Source organism: Mustela erminea, chromosome 7 (genome assembly GCF_009829155.1).
Source record: "Mustela erminea isolate mMusErm1 chromosome 7, mMusErm1.Pri, whole genome shotgun sequence".
NCBI lineage: Eukaryota > Metazoa > Chordata > Mammalia > Carnivora > Mustelidae > Mustela > Mustela erminea.
The window spans coordinates 92915867-92932703 of record NC_045620.1 but is presented as its reverse complement, the minus strand read 5'-3'; the positions used below and the strand labels follow the sequence as shown (position 1 = coordinate 92932703).

General features: G+C 43.6%; 1 long non-coding RNA gene across 1 annotated transcript; it reads right to left on the bottom strand.

Moving 5' to 3' along the window:
* Positions 1 to 1469: 1469 nt before the first annotated feature.
* Positions 1470 to 4386, bottom strand: LOC116595815. Its single transcript, XR_004287869.1, has 3 exons — positions 4335 to 4386; positions 2897 to 3040; positions 1470 to 1626 (listed from the first exon to the last, which is right to left on the bottom strand). It is a non-coding gene; the product is annotated as an uncharacterized LOC116595815 (long non-coding RNA).
* Between the last annotated feature and the right edge of the window lie 12451 nt (positions 4387 to 16837).

The following is a 16837-nucleotide window of genomic DNA, read 5'->3' as shown; positions in this document are numbered from 1 at the left end:
CTTCCATGGGCTCAGCAAAATACCCACCTACCGATTCCTATAGCTCCTTCTACCCCTGTCCCTGGTGGTGTTGTGGGCTTTCCCCTTAGTCACCTGTGAACTTAGTTTTATCCCCAGTGGACGGTAATTCCTCAGTGGGCAGGAGTAGCATTGGTCATGGTATCCCCAGGACCTTGTCTATCTCACTGGAGGTACTAAATCCAAGAGGAAATCAGGATGGAACAAATGAATGGACACCAGGCCTTAGAGACACAAAGGACAAAACATAGTCTGCGCCCTCAAGATTGCTCGGTGCCGAGACAGGCATGCAAACAGCCCAGTTATAATAGAAGAAGATAATTACCATGATAGGACTGAGGGAACATAAGCTGCCCAAAATTGCCCCAGGGGAAGTCTGAAAGGTTGCACAAGTGAGAAAACATTTAATCAAAGATTTGAAGAACGAACATTTACCAGGAAATAAGGGGATGGGGTGAGGTTTCTGGCACAAGGACAAGCCCCTGCAAGGGCACGGAGGCATCAAAAAACATGGGAGCCTGAAAACCTCAGCAAGCATGAAGTTCAAGGTTGGGGAAAGGACTAAACGAAAGAAGATAAATGGGAGGCCGTTCTCCTGGAACAGATCATTTCCAAAGGTCCCTGTGGGCCAAGCCTGGGAGTCAAGGGTTCAGAGGAGGCAGTGCGGAACAAGGCTGAAGCAGGGGTGTGACATGAGGGGGCTTAGATCACACCAGCAGGATGTGGAGCGGGGACACAGGTGATGTCAGATGAAGGGCCACTGGCCTAGGGTGCACAGCAGGAGGGCGGTCAACGCAGTCTTCTCCTGGGGAAGGCTCCAGCTGAGCCAGCACGGGGACTGATGCAGTAAAAGGGGGTCAAGCTGACATGACGGAGTGCTTGATGGGCTGGCGTGAGGTTGGGGAGGGAGTCAAATTTCTGATTTGGCAGCTTGTTTTCTTTATTAGGATTCAGATGACCCAGAAGAGAAGCAAGCCTGAGAAAAGCAGAAAGCCGAGAACTGGGTGTGGGCCACGTTGAGAGGATTCCTTTCCTAGGGCTGCTGAGTGCCCTGAACTGTGTGGCTTCAAACAACAGACATGGAATTCTCTCAGGGCTCTAGGTGGTGGAAGCCCAGCCTTGAGGCATCGGCAGGACTCCCTCTGAGACTCTGGGGGGCGTCCTTCCTTCCCTCTCCTCAGCTTCTGGCTGTGGCCCGTGATCCTTGGTATCCTTGGCTTGCGGTGGTGTGGCTCTGGTCTCTGCATCTGTCCTCACTTGGTCTTCTCCCTGTGTATCTTCCTGGGGCATTTTCCTCTTCTTTTGAGGACACCAGTCATAATGGATTAGGGCCCACTACCATGACCTCATCTTAACCTGATTACATCAGCAAAGACCACATCCACATCCACAGGTACTGGGGTTTGGACTTAGAAGGTCACATCCACAGGTACTGGGGTTTGGAATTCAACACAGTCTTCTGCGGTGGTGGTGTGGAGAGACTCGATTCAACACACAGCACGGAGTTTGAAGGGCCATGGGACCTTGGGTGGAGACATCCAGGAGGCCTCTGGAGACATGGGAGTAGGGGTTCCAGGGAGATGCCTGGGCTGCATCTTTATTTAGGATCTGCCGGCAAAGAGACAACAGCATGAGGTCATCACAACGAGCAGCTGAGGGGCCTGAGTAGAGAAACCTCGAGGAAGCTCAAGGTCAAGGAGGTGTGCAGGGCAGAGGCTCCCACAGGCAGGAGTGTGTTGTGTGTGTGCATGTGTGCACGTGTGCGTGTGAGGGACTCTGTGGGCGTGACCAACCCCGAGCTGGCCTGGGTCCTTCCTTTGCTGGGCGCTGGTCTTCACGCACCAGCGTGCCAGTTCTTTCACGCCTGAATCTCCGCACCACATCTGACACAGTTTTTTCCCTTACTCAGGAAGCACTGGAGCCCTGCAGCCATCCCCCGTAGGAGTCGTGGGGACGTTCCGAGATGCTGCTGGGGCAGCCGCCTCTCTAAGCTCAGCACACAGTGCAGCATTGATAAAGCAAACAAGGCTGGCTTGTTTGTATTGTGTGTTTCTCCAGAAGTGAGCTGGCAGTTTTGTAATAACACTGAGGAATAACACTTTACTGCATCACCAAAATATTCCCATATGGCCATAAAAGTGTTGTCCAGAGCCTATGCAGTCTTGCCCCTCCCCTCACGCACACCCACTCAGCCGTCAGAGAGGCTGCAAAGCCGCCTCTGGGGTGTCAGAGAAAGCTGCAGATTCTCGATTGTGAGAGTGAAAGTCAGAGCAAGACCAGAGCGACTGAGCCCAGAGTCCGGAAGGTGTCCTCGCTTGTCCCTGCATTTGATATGCCTATGGTAGACACCCAACAAACATCTCCAGGCTTGGGCGGCCTAGGACGTGAGGTGTGTGTGTCCACACTGTCATCAGTAAATGAGCAGGAGTGAGACGCTTGTGTGTCCCCTTATCTTTTTCCCTATGGGACTCAGGCCACCAGTGGCCAGGCCTACTGCAGATCAGTGGTCCTGGGCTAACACTGCTCATTCCAGCAAGACCCATGTCCTCTGGTTCTGCAAAATGCATGACAAATGATGGCCACAGTGACTATTTGCATTATGACTTCATAAAAACTATGGCTAATATTTGCCAAGTGCCCGCTACGGATGGGCTTCTGTGCTAAGGGTTTAATATGCCTTATTTCAAGTAGCTCTTGCAATAACTCTGCGAGACAGGTGCTATCTATATCATTGCACTTTAAAACAAATATGGAATTTAAAATGATGACGTCATGTTCCCCAAGTCCTCACAGCTAGAATGCGGCTTTGGGGGTGTTAGAACCCAGACCGCCTGGGACTAGAGCCCACCTACTGGTTGTGCGTGTGAGTTTTGCCTACCTCCCGTTGAGATTCCTTGTTCAGTTCCTGCATGTTTAACTTAGGGATTATTGCCCAAGAGATGGGGCAAGATCGGTGTGCACAGTCAGGATGTCCTCAGGGCAGCTGCTGTCAGGTTTCAGGAATTAGGACACAAGTTTGGCTCTGGGAAGGAAAGCAGCAGTGAGTTTAGTGGGAAATGCAGAGGAGCCTGAGTGCCCAGGGTCATGGGTGCCCTGGGACCCCAGCCTGTCTGTCAGGCTCTGTTCAGCTGTCCCCACGCGCCAGTTTTCAAAGGGCATGGACTTGAAGCCTGGGCTTCTTTGTCTGTCAGTAAATTATGCATCAGGTCCAGTGACTCATAGCCTTTGGGGATTAGCAAGGCCCTCAAAAATAATCCGGTTTGACTATCCGATTTCACAGGTGAGAAGCCTGAGCCTAAAAGGCAGTGCGAAGACAATGTCAGATTAAAGATGGCTGAGAATCCTTTGTCACTGCTCCCACTGAGAGGAGGACTGTATCCCTCCCCTCGAGTCTAGGCAGGCTCTGTGACAGCTTAGCTTATAGAAAGCTGCCCAGGTGACACCGTACCAGTTTCTGGACTCTGGCATTAAGAGACTAGAAGGTTCTACTTCCTGCTCTGTGAACATGGACTCTGGAGACCCAGATGCCATGCCATGAGGAAGCCCAAGTAACACCTTACAGACACACATGGAGAGGAACTGGGGTCCCCAGTCAACAGCCCCTGCTGAAACTCAACATTCTGGGGCCAACTTCAGGTCCAGCCAAGCACTCCTTCCTGGAAGCATGTGGAACAGAAATAGCCGTCTCTGCAGAGCCCTGCCCAGATGTAGATTTTGAGCAGACGAAATGCTTGTTGCAATTTTAAGTCACTAAGTTTGGGACTGGTTTGCTATGCAGCCACAGAAAATCAGAATGAGGACCAAGTAGTGGGTGTTATTCTGACCCTCCGCTGGTACACCTTCTACTCTATTGCTGTGCTGCTCACGGCTCACTTTAGGTCGCCCTGGTTACTCACCAGCCTGAATGGTCTGTGAGGTTGGGAAGGCTGGTGCGTTACCTTGCATGAGGACTGATGGATTTGAATGTCTTCAACAAAAGTTACCAAATCTAATGATCCTGAGAATCCTGGGGCCTGGGGGTTCTGTATAGATTCCAGGATCTATTGAATTAGAATCTTTGGCTGTGAGACTCAGACATTGCCATTTTTACTTGTTTGTTACCCAGGTGATTCTGAAGATCAGCCAGCTTTGGGGGTCACTGATCATGAATTATTTGCAATTAGGAGAAATGTCCCAGCATCACCTATGTGCACAGATTATCCTAGACTAGATATTAGTGAAATGTTTCCATTTATGTTAAAATTCCTGGGTGTGATGAGTTATTTCTCTTCTCCAGTTAAACGAACACGGGGATTCCAAATTCTTAAAATACTTACCCTTCATTTAACTTGGTGTTGGCCTGGATGTCTCTGATGCCGCTGGACCGGGCTAATGTGTGCAAATAAAAGGAAGGAATCCATTAATCATTAATGTTGTTCACTAAATATTTATGACTTTCTGCTCTTGTAATAGAGTAAGATTGCATTTCCTGGATCCCTGTGATGGAGTGGGACCATGTAAATAACTCTGGTTAAAGAGCAGAAGTGATATGTGTCACTTCTGGGCCAGAGCATCTTATTACAAGTGCAAAACCCTCCAGAATTCTCTTGCTTAACCTGTACTGTGAATGACAATGTCTGGTGGTTATTATAGCAGCATCGTCCCCTGAGTGACAATAAATGTTTGGGGCCTCCTTGCTGACCTACAATGGACATTATTATTGTTTGAAGCCCCTGAAATTTGGGGGAAGACTAGTGTAAGATCATCTAGCTAGCCAAATGATAGAGCCAGAGATGGTAGGCTTATCATTCCGAAGCCTCTTCTCTCTGTGTCTCCTGGGAAGATTCATGCCCCATAGCCAATTTGAATTTTCTCATTAAAGACTTAGAATCCCAAAGATCTATTCCCATTCTTATGTAAATGAACACTTTGCCCACCAGTAAACTTGTCAGAGACCTGTCAGTATTCAGAACAGCGAGTAAGTGTTGAGAACATGATGTTATCAGTTGAAAGGTAATGGATTTTGTTTGTCTATCACATGGGACTCTGATAAGGATGACTCCTGGGGCATAAACCAATTTAATGAAAAATCTAATTAAATGTATAAAATACACTATATAATAGTATCTTTTCAAAGGGCTGTCTTACAAAAATAAAAAACTTAAAAAACAAAGGGCAGGGCACCTGGGTGGCTCAGCCGGTTGGGGTCGACTCTTGATTTTAGCTCAGGTCGTGGTCTCAGGGTGGTGAGACCAAGCCCCATGTGGGGCTCCGTGCTGGGCGTGGAGCCTGCTTGAGATTCGGCCTTCCTCTTCCTCTGCCCCTCCCCCTGCCTCCTTCTCCAAAAAAATAAAAATAAAAAAGTAAATAAAAGGCTGTCTTGCCAGGCACGTTTCTTGACTTTTCTGAAAAGCCACTGGTGTGTGATATTTTTTGTCAGTGAGATGTGTGTGGGTCTCCTACACTCAGCAAAGTTGTGCTCGAGGTTAAGACTTGATTTTCAGAGATGGTTTTTCTCTTACTTTGTAGTAGAGAAGCTGAGAACCCCAGTATTCTAAGAGAGGCAGTGCTGCGTTGTCTCCTGAGCCTCCACGCAGCCCCTCATGCAGCCACGACGAGCCACCGATCCATATTCCTTCCCTTAGGAGAACAGGAACCTGGGAGGAGCTTTCTTCTGTCTTATTGGCAGAGTCTCCAATGCTTCCTGGTATCCTGGGTAGTGGATTTATTTTACCGTTTAACAAATAATGAGGTATCTTCTTATTTGACCTATGTTTGAATTTGGTTTCTGAATTTAGAAGCCTTATTGCTTTATTCAAGTCATATGCATATATATTGTTAATAGGTAATTCAATTATTGCAAATAATGCAAAAATCCCTCCTTGCTAACTCCTGTTTCCCATTCTGCTTTCCAGGGTGGGTTGCTGCTATCAAAATTGTGATATGTGATATGTGTATCCCTTCAAGTTTTTATATACGTGCTTACATCCATATATGTTTCTGTAACATTATATAGTATTTGAGGATTTTATTTTTTACATACATGGAATCTACCCACTGTCTGCAAATTCCTTTCTTCACTTAATAACATACTTAGAAAGTTTTCCATGTCAGTGAAAAATAGAGAAATCTCATTGTTTTCTATGATAGGGATGTGCCATAGTATATTTAATAATTTCTCTATTTAAAGACATTAAGGTCATTTCTAAGATTTTGTATCCAAATAGCGTGGCCACAAGCATCTTTCTATGTGATTTGTGTACATATGTGACTGTTTCTTTAGAGTTTATACAGAAAAATGGAATGGTTTTGTCAAAAATTCTGGAACTTTCGATTTCTTTTTTGCCTGTTTAGTTAGTTAGTTTCAGAGGTAGAGTTTAGTGATTCATCATTGTGTATAATACCCAGCGCTCATTCCATCAGTTGTCCTCCTTAATGCCCATCACCCAGTTACCCCATCCCCTCACCCTCTTCCCCTTCAGCAACCCGCAGTTTGTCTCCTATAGTTAAGAGTCTCCTATGGTTTGTCTACCTCTCTGTTTTCAACTTATTTTTCCCTTCCCTTCCCCTATGATCCTCTGTTTTGTTTCTTAAATTCCACATATGCATGAAATCATGATAATTGTCTTTCTCTGACTGATTTTGCTTAGCATAATACCCTCTAGTTCCATCTACATCATTGCAAATGGCAAGAATTTCATTCTTTTTGATGGCTGCATAATATTCCTTTCTCTTTCTCTCTGTCTCTCTCTCTCTCTCTCTCTCTATATATATATATATATATCACATCTTCTTTATCCACTCAACTGTCAATGGACATCTGGACATCTGGGGTCTTTCCATAGTTTGGCTACTGTGGACATCGCTGTTATAAATATTGGGGTACAGGTGCCCCTTCAAATCATTGTGTTTGTATCCTTTGGATAAATACCTAGAAGTACAATTCCTGGGGTATTGTACCCCACACAAAATCATAGGGTCGCTCTAATTTAAACTTTTTGAGGAATCTCCATACTGTTTTCCAGAGTGGCTGCACCAGCTTGCATTCCCACCAACAGTGCAAGAGGGTTCCCCTTTCTCCTCATCCTCACCAATATCTTGGAACTTTCATTTTAATAGATACTCTTTAATTTCCCTCCAAGTGACCAGATCATTACAGAAAAAATAGCCATATCCCTCTAATTTTGCCATCACTTATATTAAGGCACTTTTTTTCAAAGATGAAAATATTTTATTTGCATTTATAATTAACAGTGAAATTAAACTGGTTTTGTATTTTTATTTCTATGAATCACCTCTTTAGAATCTTTTCTCATTTTCCTATTGGACTGCTTATCTTTTTCTTATTTACTGATGTTCCTTTATTTTCTGCCTACTCTTCCTTTATCTGTCATACTCATTGCAATGATTTTGACTATTTCTTTCAACTTTGTTTGGGGGTGTGTTTTCCGGCTGCCTCATTACCTCTGTTATCCATTAGTCAAGTTCTTGTATTTCTTGTGTCTGGTAGCTCTTTTTGGAGGCACAGATGTTTTGTGACTGTGAGCAATTCTGTATGTATGTTCTTGTCTGTTAATTCCGATGCATGTATTACCTGCTCACTGGCCTGCATAGGACAGGGTGAGAAGTAGGAGAGCGCGGCATCTCCGGCTGCTTGCTGTGTTTATACCCAAGTGGGCCTAAGGCATGCCTAGGTAGGAGCAAATTGCTGCTCTTAGGTAGAAGTGCTCCTCATACTGGCTGGGGGTTGTGAGTTGCCCGAGGCAAGAGTCTGCTTCTCTGCGGGTACACAGGTTCGTGGCTCCTGGATAAGTACAGATAGCTCCGTTGTTTGCTGTCTGATCCCAAGGATCCATCTAAGCTGGAGGCATGGGCGGGAGCAAGGGAAGATAGAGCAGAGGAGGAAGGGTTCCACATGCTTGTGGCTCTTAGTGTGAAAGCTTATTTAAGAACCCTTTTAGTTGGGGCACCTGGGTGGCTCAGTCAGTTAAGCGGCTGCCTTCGGCTCCGTTCATGATCCCAGGATCCTGGGATCGAGCCCCACATTGCGCTCTCTGCTCAGCGGGGAGCCTGCTTCTCCCTCTCCCTCTCCCTCTGCTTGCTGCTCCCCCTGCTTGTGTTCTCTCTCTGTCAAAAAAATAAAATCTTAAAAAAAAAAAGGCCCTGTTAGTGATTACAGGACCCTCCTACTCTACCCTCTTGGTAGGCTGTGCCCTATTTTTGCTTCGCCTTTTGTAGGTGCCCTCTCCTGTGTGCACGTTGGTTGTTGTGGTTTTCTTCAGTCCAATCCTATCTGTGTTCCCTGTTTTAGAGACTTTTTTTTGGTTTCTGGTCTGCTAATGGTACATCTTACTTTCCAGCTTGGACAAGACTTTCTGAGAATTCGGGGTGAAAGATTGCCATGTGAAATCTGTGAGCTGTCTTGAATTAGACGATCAGAAGTCATCCTACCTGATTTACATGGCACTCTTCCAGCACATTCTTCTGAAACAGTAAATGCTTCTCTTGAGCAAGAGAGAACAGGGTAAGATGGGAGGGTTTGTCTCGTTAATGTAAATATTCTCATCTAGCAGTAGTTACACCAGACTATTTACATAAACAAAACAGATAGAAGCAGATAGAAGGAAGGAACCCAGACAGTGTAAGAGAAAAAAAAAAATCTATCTTCGGATTTCTCTCTGACAGTATTGTCTACTGGAATTTACCCGAAGGCCCTATCCTGACTTACGAGTTGCATGTGTCCATTGTTTTTGGATGTAATTTACATATTCATATCCTAGTTAGTTTTCAAGTTGTAACACGTCTACAGCCCTCACTAATAAGTCCCCTGGGAACAAAAGTGTCCTCCAACAAACCTGGCTGAGTGAAGTAGAAACAAACAGACTGTAAATCTCACAAAACAGCCTTGGCTTTGTGGCTTGTGGCTGGGGGCAATATTTTTGTAAGTTGCTCATGCCTGTGACAAATACGTGCCCTTGCAACTTATCCTTGACTGGGCCTTGCCTCCGGAGAACAGGGGAAATCCTGCTCACGGACAGTAGGCCTCCGTGAGCAGCCTGTCATTTCTTCTTTCCCTCTTCCTCCTTTTCCAGAGCCCGGGTCCTGTGTTCCCTCCCCCTATCTATGAGTGAGGGACAAAATGAGAAAGGACCAACTCTGTTATCTCTGAGTTTCGATGTGCTATCTGATCCTGGGGTAACACTGGGTTTTGCCCCTCCCTACCTATATACACAATCCCTTGGAAAAATTCCGTTCCCATGTCACAGATGGGCCACCACAAGGAAAAGTAGACCTGGCCTCTGCATATATAGGTGACTGCAAGATCGTTTCCATTAATCTCTCTGGAAGTTTTCTTCTGTTGAATGTTGTTAACTGTGTTCTTACATGATGAGATGGAGAAAGTGAACGGGCTGACTTTTCTTCAGGACTGTAGTTTGAGACGTATTTGAGTAAGTTGAAGCGGAGCATAAAAGTTTATTTTATTTAAAGTAGTCAGAAGAGGTTAACTGACTTTGTTCTCCTATCACCAATTTGAGGAAATCGAATATATCCCGAGATACCCCGTTTATCAGGCTCTCAGCGGCTCAGAGAATTTTACATCCTTGGTGAAATGACAAGACATGAACACACTAACCTTGAAACTGCAGGGGTAAAAAGCCAAGAGGACACCTAATTTGTTGAAGAAAGTAAAGATATTCAGTTTCAAATTGTACATATTTTCCTTTATCAAACTGTGCTGAATTCAGAGGGAATATAGATTTGTGGAAATTGCAGATATTTGATGGAAATGAATTCACAGTATTAAAAGAGAGTGTCAGATTTCTAGAATGCATCTGAATCATCCTTTATGTTTCTATAGCTGCGCTTGGGATGGAAACTTCAAGGTATTCAGAATGGGGGCGCCTGGGTGGCTCAGTCATTAAGCGTCTGCCTTTGGCTCAGGTCCTGATCCCAGGATCCTGGAATTGAGCCCGACACCAGGCTCCCTGCTCAGTGGGAAGCCTGCTTCTCTCTCTCCCACTCCCCCTGCTTGTGTTCCCCCTCTCGCTGTCTCTCTCTCTGTCAAATAAATAAATAAATCTTAAAAAAAAAAAAAAAAAAAAGGATATTCAGAATGGCTGAACACTCGCGCCCAACAGTCTGACTGTTTGGGTTACAAGTGTATTGTATCCACCAGGAAGAGGTCCTAATCCTGAAGTTTGGAGATAGGGATATACATACTAAACTATAAATATATTCCATATTCCATAGGTTTGATAACTCCTAGCCTGTTGATACCAGTTCTGTAATTAACAGGGATAAAATTGAACTTATACTCTTAACAGGCCTTTAAATGTTTTATGGAAACAGAATTTATTAAAATATGTTTTAAGGGGCACCTGGGTAGCTCAGTCAGTTGTGCGACTGACCCTTGGTTCCAGCACAGGTCCTGGGCTCTGCCCTGCGTTGGGCTCCAAGCTCAGTGGGGAGTCTGCTTGTCCCTTTCCCCTCTGCCCTCCCCCACTCGTGCATGCTCTCTCTCTCAAATAAATAAACCTTTAAAAACTAAAATTAAACAAAATAAAACGTGTGTTTATTTGTTTTGGTATTAGAGCTAAAAAGCCCGTATTCCTGGCTAACAAATGGAAGATCAGTAAAACTTACCTGCCGCTCACAACCGACTGTGGCCCAGCTAGTAAATAAAGTGCCCAGCTAGACAAGGTCTCTCTGGAGGGATTCTGACTCACGACGGCTCTCCACCACAGTTTCAGGACTTCTCGGTGCCCGAGGATGATTGTGCAAGACGGGAGCAGGTGCTGGTATCGTTTGGCCAGGCTTTTCCCCCGTATGAATGGGATGATGCTCTTTTTCATTTCTGTGCCTGAGGTTCTGTTTCCATCTGCCTTCTGTAAGGAGCCCTCAGCTGGGGAACGACTGGCCCATCCAAGCAAAGGCTGTCCACCATCCAGTGGGATCCCTCTGTGCTTGGTGTTTTGCCTGGGGCATTTCAGCCCCCTGATTGGGATTTTTTGTAGGTCTTTTTGGGATGGTTGCATGACGCATTGTTGGTAATGAAACTTACATCTTCGTTCTGGATGAACGCCATCCTTAAATATACGCTTTTCAGCTTGGATTATCGCCATACTTATTTTACAAACATTTGTCTGCCCTAAAATGTAATTTTAGGTTTTTGTCCAAGATGTGTGACAGATTCTAATCCCCCCACGCTCCCGGCTTTGTTCTCCATCTTTACATAAGGGACACTCCTGTCCAGTTGAGGTATCTTGGACCTCCTTTTCTATCTTGCTGGCCCTCTTTCCTCTAAGCCATTGTGACTGCAGACTTTTTTTCCTCCCAGCTCTAATGGATTAAGCCATAGTTCAGGTTCTAAAAAAAAGTCCTTATCAGTGGTTTTATGCTGTGCAATCTTTAGATGTTAATTCACAGCCCTTCAACATTCTCTCGTCAGGCAAAGCCTGAGGGAGAGGGGAGAGGTTGATTTTTAAACTGCTTACGTAATGAAACTAGCTTGAATCTTTTTATGGAATTTTTCTTTTTTTTTATGGAAGTCATACAATACCTATTTGAGGAAAAACAAAAACTAGAGTGAAAGAAAAGGAACCCAGTATCCAGAGAAAATGAGTATTCATTCTGAGTGTCTTTTTTTCCTCTGCACTTAAATTGCCCAGCCGTTAGGGCTATTACTCAGATTGGTGTCCAGCTTCTACATTTTGTATTACATCATAAACATTTCCTTATGGTAATACTAACTTCATAAACATGTGTAATGGCTTCAACACATGGAATCACAGAGACGGATAATCATTCAACAGTCCCATAGTTTTGTTTCCAAATTTTAACGTGTATGCATAATGATATAACGGGCATCTTTGTGCATATGGCTATTAAAGGTTATGTTCCCAGGCTGGTAGTTTGCTGCCTAGAACTAGACTCAAAACTCCAGAAAAAGTCTCCCCAGCATGAAATTCTAATACTTAAAAGAGAAAAAGAGGGAAATCTGAATTAACCTCTTACAGACCCAGGGTATATTGAACGATCTTGGTGCCACACTCAAGAGTAAAGTATAGACTTTTTCCAGATGTCTTTTTTTCTGTTCTATGGTGCAATCCAGGATATAGCTTTTAAGATTCAACTTTTAAAACATGGTCGTAGTAGTTTATTCAGAAAAAGAGCTGCGTTGTGTATTTTCTGGGTCATTGCATTGCTAATAATGTCTCCCTGACTCTGACTCATAGACGGCAGCCTTGTGGGTAGGATTCTTGAGTCACAATCCCCCCCTTCCCATTTTCCTCCTCTACTATTATTTTTTAAAGATTTTATTTATTCATTTATTTGAGAGACAGAGAGCAGGAGCAGGGGAAGAGGGACAAGCAGAGTTGGTGTTGAGCACGGTGCCCAACGCAGGGCTTGATCTCACGACCCTGAGATCATGACCTGAGGCAAAACCAAGAGATGGACCCTCAACCGACTGAGCCACCCAGGTGCTCCTGTTTTCCTCCTTTAAATATCTGAATGTAATTATTGTGTTCCTTTTACGCTCCTTTTTCTTCAGTCTGGTCATTCTGGGTCCCTTGAGTTTTTCTCCTGTGATCTGGTTCCTCACATGATCTTGCTCCTTGTGTGATCTTTGGCAAGGCGTCACGACTCTGATTGCTTGCAGCTTGTCCAAATCTCACTGGTGGCTTGCTGTCTAGCACTGGATCAAAACTCAAGAAGTCTCACAGACACACAATACAGTAGAGTTGCCGTCTTCAGCACTTGGCTTTGGGACACACAGCCCATGGCCATGATCCCTCCTTTGGCAGCTAGATCGCTTTGTTGCCTCAGACTGAATGTCTGTTCACATAAAGTGTTAATACCAAATAAAAAGTTGGTAATAACATGAGGAAATGCTTATGATATCCTCTGAGTTTGAATATTGCCTGTTCAAATAAAATAAATGCATGGGTTATTGATCTACCTTAACCCATGCCTTCTCAATGGGAGTGATTAGTGGAAAAATCTCTACATGAAAGTGGTTTATGGTTCTCCAAAGCTCAGCCTCACCTAACAAAATCGTACTCCTTAGTATTTAATTTCTGTGAGGGAGAGATTAAATCAAATTAAAATGTTTTCCTTAGGGGAAGTGATAATGAAAGCTGTACAGTTGTTATCTTCAACAAAATACGGATGGCCCCAATCTGGTAAATTAATTTCAAATCTAGGAAGGCCTAAATGTTTAAATGTCTTTACTATGAATTGACCCAAACCTTCAAAAAACAGTAAGCTATTAAATGAGGCAGCACCTTGGTCATAAACAAAATTGGTGCCTTGGTACGGTTATTAACAGACCAAAGATTCCTCCTCATAGGTAACATGATATCATTTTGAATACAAACATATAGTATAATGAAAGACTCTGCTATAATAGAATGAAGACAGATTGGGGATAGTGGTACTTCCTTGGTTTATTTAACCCAAGTTAAACAGTAAAAGAAATCAGTCTGGAACAACTGCTAACATATCTTTCCCCATCCTGCAAGATGTTTGCATTCTCTCTCAATGGCTCCAAACCACCACCACCACCACCAACATCGTCATCACTAATTTTTGTTGAGCAACTGGCAGGTGTAGGTGCCATGCTTACTGTCTTGCATTCATCACCACTTAATGATCTTCACAAAAAGTCCCGTGGAATAAGTATTAATGACCTCAGTTTACAGAAAAGGAAACTGAGGTTCAGGGAAGATAAGCAGATTTTCAACTTTGTATTTCTCTTAAAAGGTGAGGCTGGCCTTCAAGGTCTGCCTGATTCCCAAACTCACATGAGCATTGCCTTTCATTCATAACATCATATTTTTATTTCATAGTCACGAATAGGCTCTAGACTCCATCTAATTGGTATCATTCCTGGGATCCACCTTTCCCCCGTTTAAAACTTTGGATGTTGGGACGCCTGGGTGGCTCAGTTGGTTAAGCAGCTGCCTTCGGCTCAGGTCATGATCCCAGCGTCCTGGGATCGAGTCCCACATCGGGCTCCTTGCTCCGCAGGGAGCCTGCTTGTCCCTCTGCCTCTGCCTTCCCCTCTGTCTGCCTGTGCTCGCACTCGCTCGCTCTCTCTCTCTCTGACAAATAAATAAATAAAATCTTTAAAAAAAAAACAAAAAAAACAAAAAAAAAAACTTTGGATGTTATTTGGTCCATCTCCACTTTGATTTCTTGGGAACTATAACCACCTCCTTGATCACGGTCTGCATGTTCCTTTGGTAAACTGGCATGGTAGAGATGTGGGCCTAGAGAATTAACTTCATGGGGACCAGTTTACCATTGCTAGCACAATTAGGATTAGAGTTTAGTATAGAATGAGTTTGGGAACCATCCAGATTAGGTAATGAAATCCCATGGGGCTGAGCTTTTGTTAAAGAAAAAAAGTACCCCTTACCAATCCTGGTTCTGAGGGAATTCTGCCGGGAGAATGCATGTTCTAAGTTTCAGAGTTTAGTAAGGCTGCAAATTTTATGAATCACTTGGCTCTCTCCTATCTGAAGCTCTGGTCTGGTTTTCCTAAGTTTTGGCCAGGGATTGTCATGGCCGTGGTCAGCATGGGAGGTAGAAAGATTCTGGGGACAAGAAGACCCCTTTAAGGCAGCCGACGTTGACAGGTTGTGGCATTCGGCATGGCTCTGACCACCTCTGGGTCGCCAACTCCATTATGGTGGTCTTCTCTTACAAACTCTGGGGCTTCTAGGTTAGCCCAGCTTCAGTGCTATTCTGTTTGACTCTTAGTGCATCTTCAACATAGGAACACAGGAAAACGTTAAAACATTTTGATGGATTCACACGTTCTGATAGAAGGGCAATAGGTCTTTGATCTCTATTGGGGAAAAAATACAAAAGAACCACAGAGGATGAACATTAATGTGCTGAACTCCAAAAACAAATAAAAGGAGAGCTTTTGTCCTATTTGCTTTAGTTTCTTTTTCTTTGGAAAGAAATAAAATGTTGCAGGACACCTGGGTGGCTCAGTGGGTTATGCCTCTGCCTTCGGCTCCAGTCATGATCTCAGGGTTCTGGGATCGATCGAGTCCCGCATGGGGCTCTCTGCTCAGCGGGGAGCCTGCTTCCCATCTCTCTCTGCCTGTCTCTCTGTCTACTTGTGATCTCTCTCTGTCAAATAAATAAATTAAATCTTAAAAAAAAAAGAAATAAAATGTTGCAATAAAGTTGAACTGTCTTTTGCTTTCATCTCCAGCTCCATTCACCTCCTTTCCTCCCCAGAAGAAAGGACTACCAAGAATCTGTCATGTGTAAATGTACATACATATATATATATCCACAAACAATATATATTTTTCATAAAGTGTGCAGAAATGGTCTCATATGATACACAGTGTTATGCAACTTTCCCCACTGATATTGTTGTTGAAATTTGTTTTTGCTGATATATAAAATATAATAATTCAGTCACTAATTTTCTTATTTTTTTCTTCCTGTCAGTATTTATCTATTTTCCTTCTGATGAGCATTTAGGATGTTTTCCATATTTTATGATTGCAAACAGAACACTTTTCTAGAACACAGGGGCAGGACTATATCTGAGGCATTAACCTACGGTTAGTATGACTGGGTTGTCAACTTCCGGGTTCCAGTTTTTTGGGAACAATTCTCCAAAGTGGTTGAATCAAATTGTACTTGCATTTGCAGTTTTGACAATTCCTGTTTTTCTTCATCCTAGCCGACAGGAATATGTCAGACTTTCAGCTTTTGTGCTGTTAAGAAGTGTTAAATGGAAGCTCAGTGTTATTTTGTTTCATTTTCCCTGTGCTAGTATTTCATATGCTAATCATCCATTCATCTTATTCCGTGAATACAAGGAAGGAACGCTGGTCCCTCTCAAAAAGTGGATTTATTATACTAAAGCTTTAGTTTTGATTTAATCAAACGAATCGTGCTTTTATGATTTTTGCTTTTTGTGTTCTGTATAGGAGGTCCTTCCCTTTCCAAGGTCATATAGATACTATGATTTTTCAGTCAATCTGAAATTTATTTTTTGAATGGCATTAAATGGAAATTCAATGGTACTGTTTTAGCTACGAAAATTTCCATGTGGAAATTAAGTTGTCGCAGTTTGATTTATTAAATAAGTCTATTCCCTCAATGATTTATAATGTCTCATCTACTTTATAGCAAGGAATTTATATATCTACTTTATACTGGGTCTATTTCTGGACTCTTTATTCTATCCCATTGATCTGTTTGTCCATCTCTGGGCTGTTTTTCTGGCTGTCTTACTTTATGGTATACATATATAGCTTATAAAGTAAGATTTTTGTTCCAGAATTATTTGGGCTACAGCTTGGCTTTTTGTTTTTCCATATGCAGTTTAGAAATGGAAAAATTGCAATGAAAATCCCTTGTGAAGTTTTGATTAGAAATGCATAGAATTGGGGCACCTGGGTGGCTCAGTGGGTTAAGCCGCTGCCTTCGGCTCAGGTCATGATCTCAGGGTCCTGAGATCGAGCCCCACATCGGGCTCTCTGCTCAGTGGGGAGCCTGCTTCCTGCTTCCTCCTCTCTCTCTGCCTGCCTCTCTGCCTACTTGTGATCCCTGTCAAATAAAATGAATAAAATCTTTAAAAAAAAAAAGAAATGCATAGAATTTATAGATTAAGTTGATAAGAATATTGTTCCAGATATCTTCAACTTCTTCCGTCAAACTCACCCTTTTATTTTTATTTTTTTTTAAGATTTTATTTATTTACTTGACAGACAGAGATCACAAGTAGGCAGAGAGGCAGGCAGAGAGAGAGGGGGAAGCAGGATCCCCGCTGCACAGAGAGCCCGATGAGGGGCTCAATCCC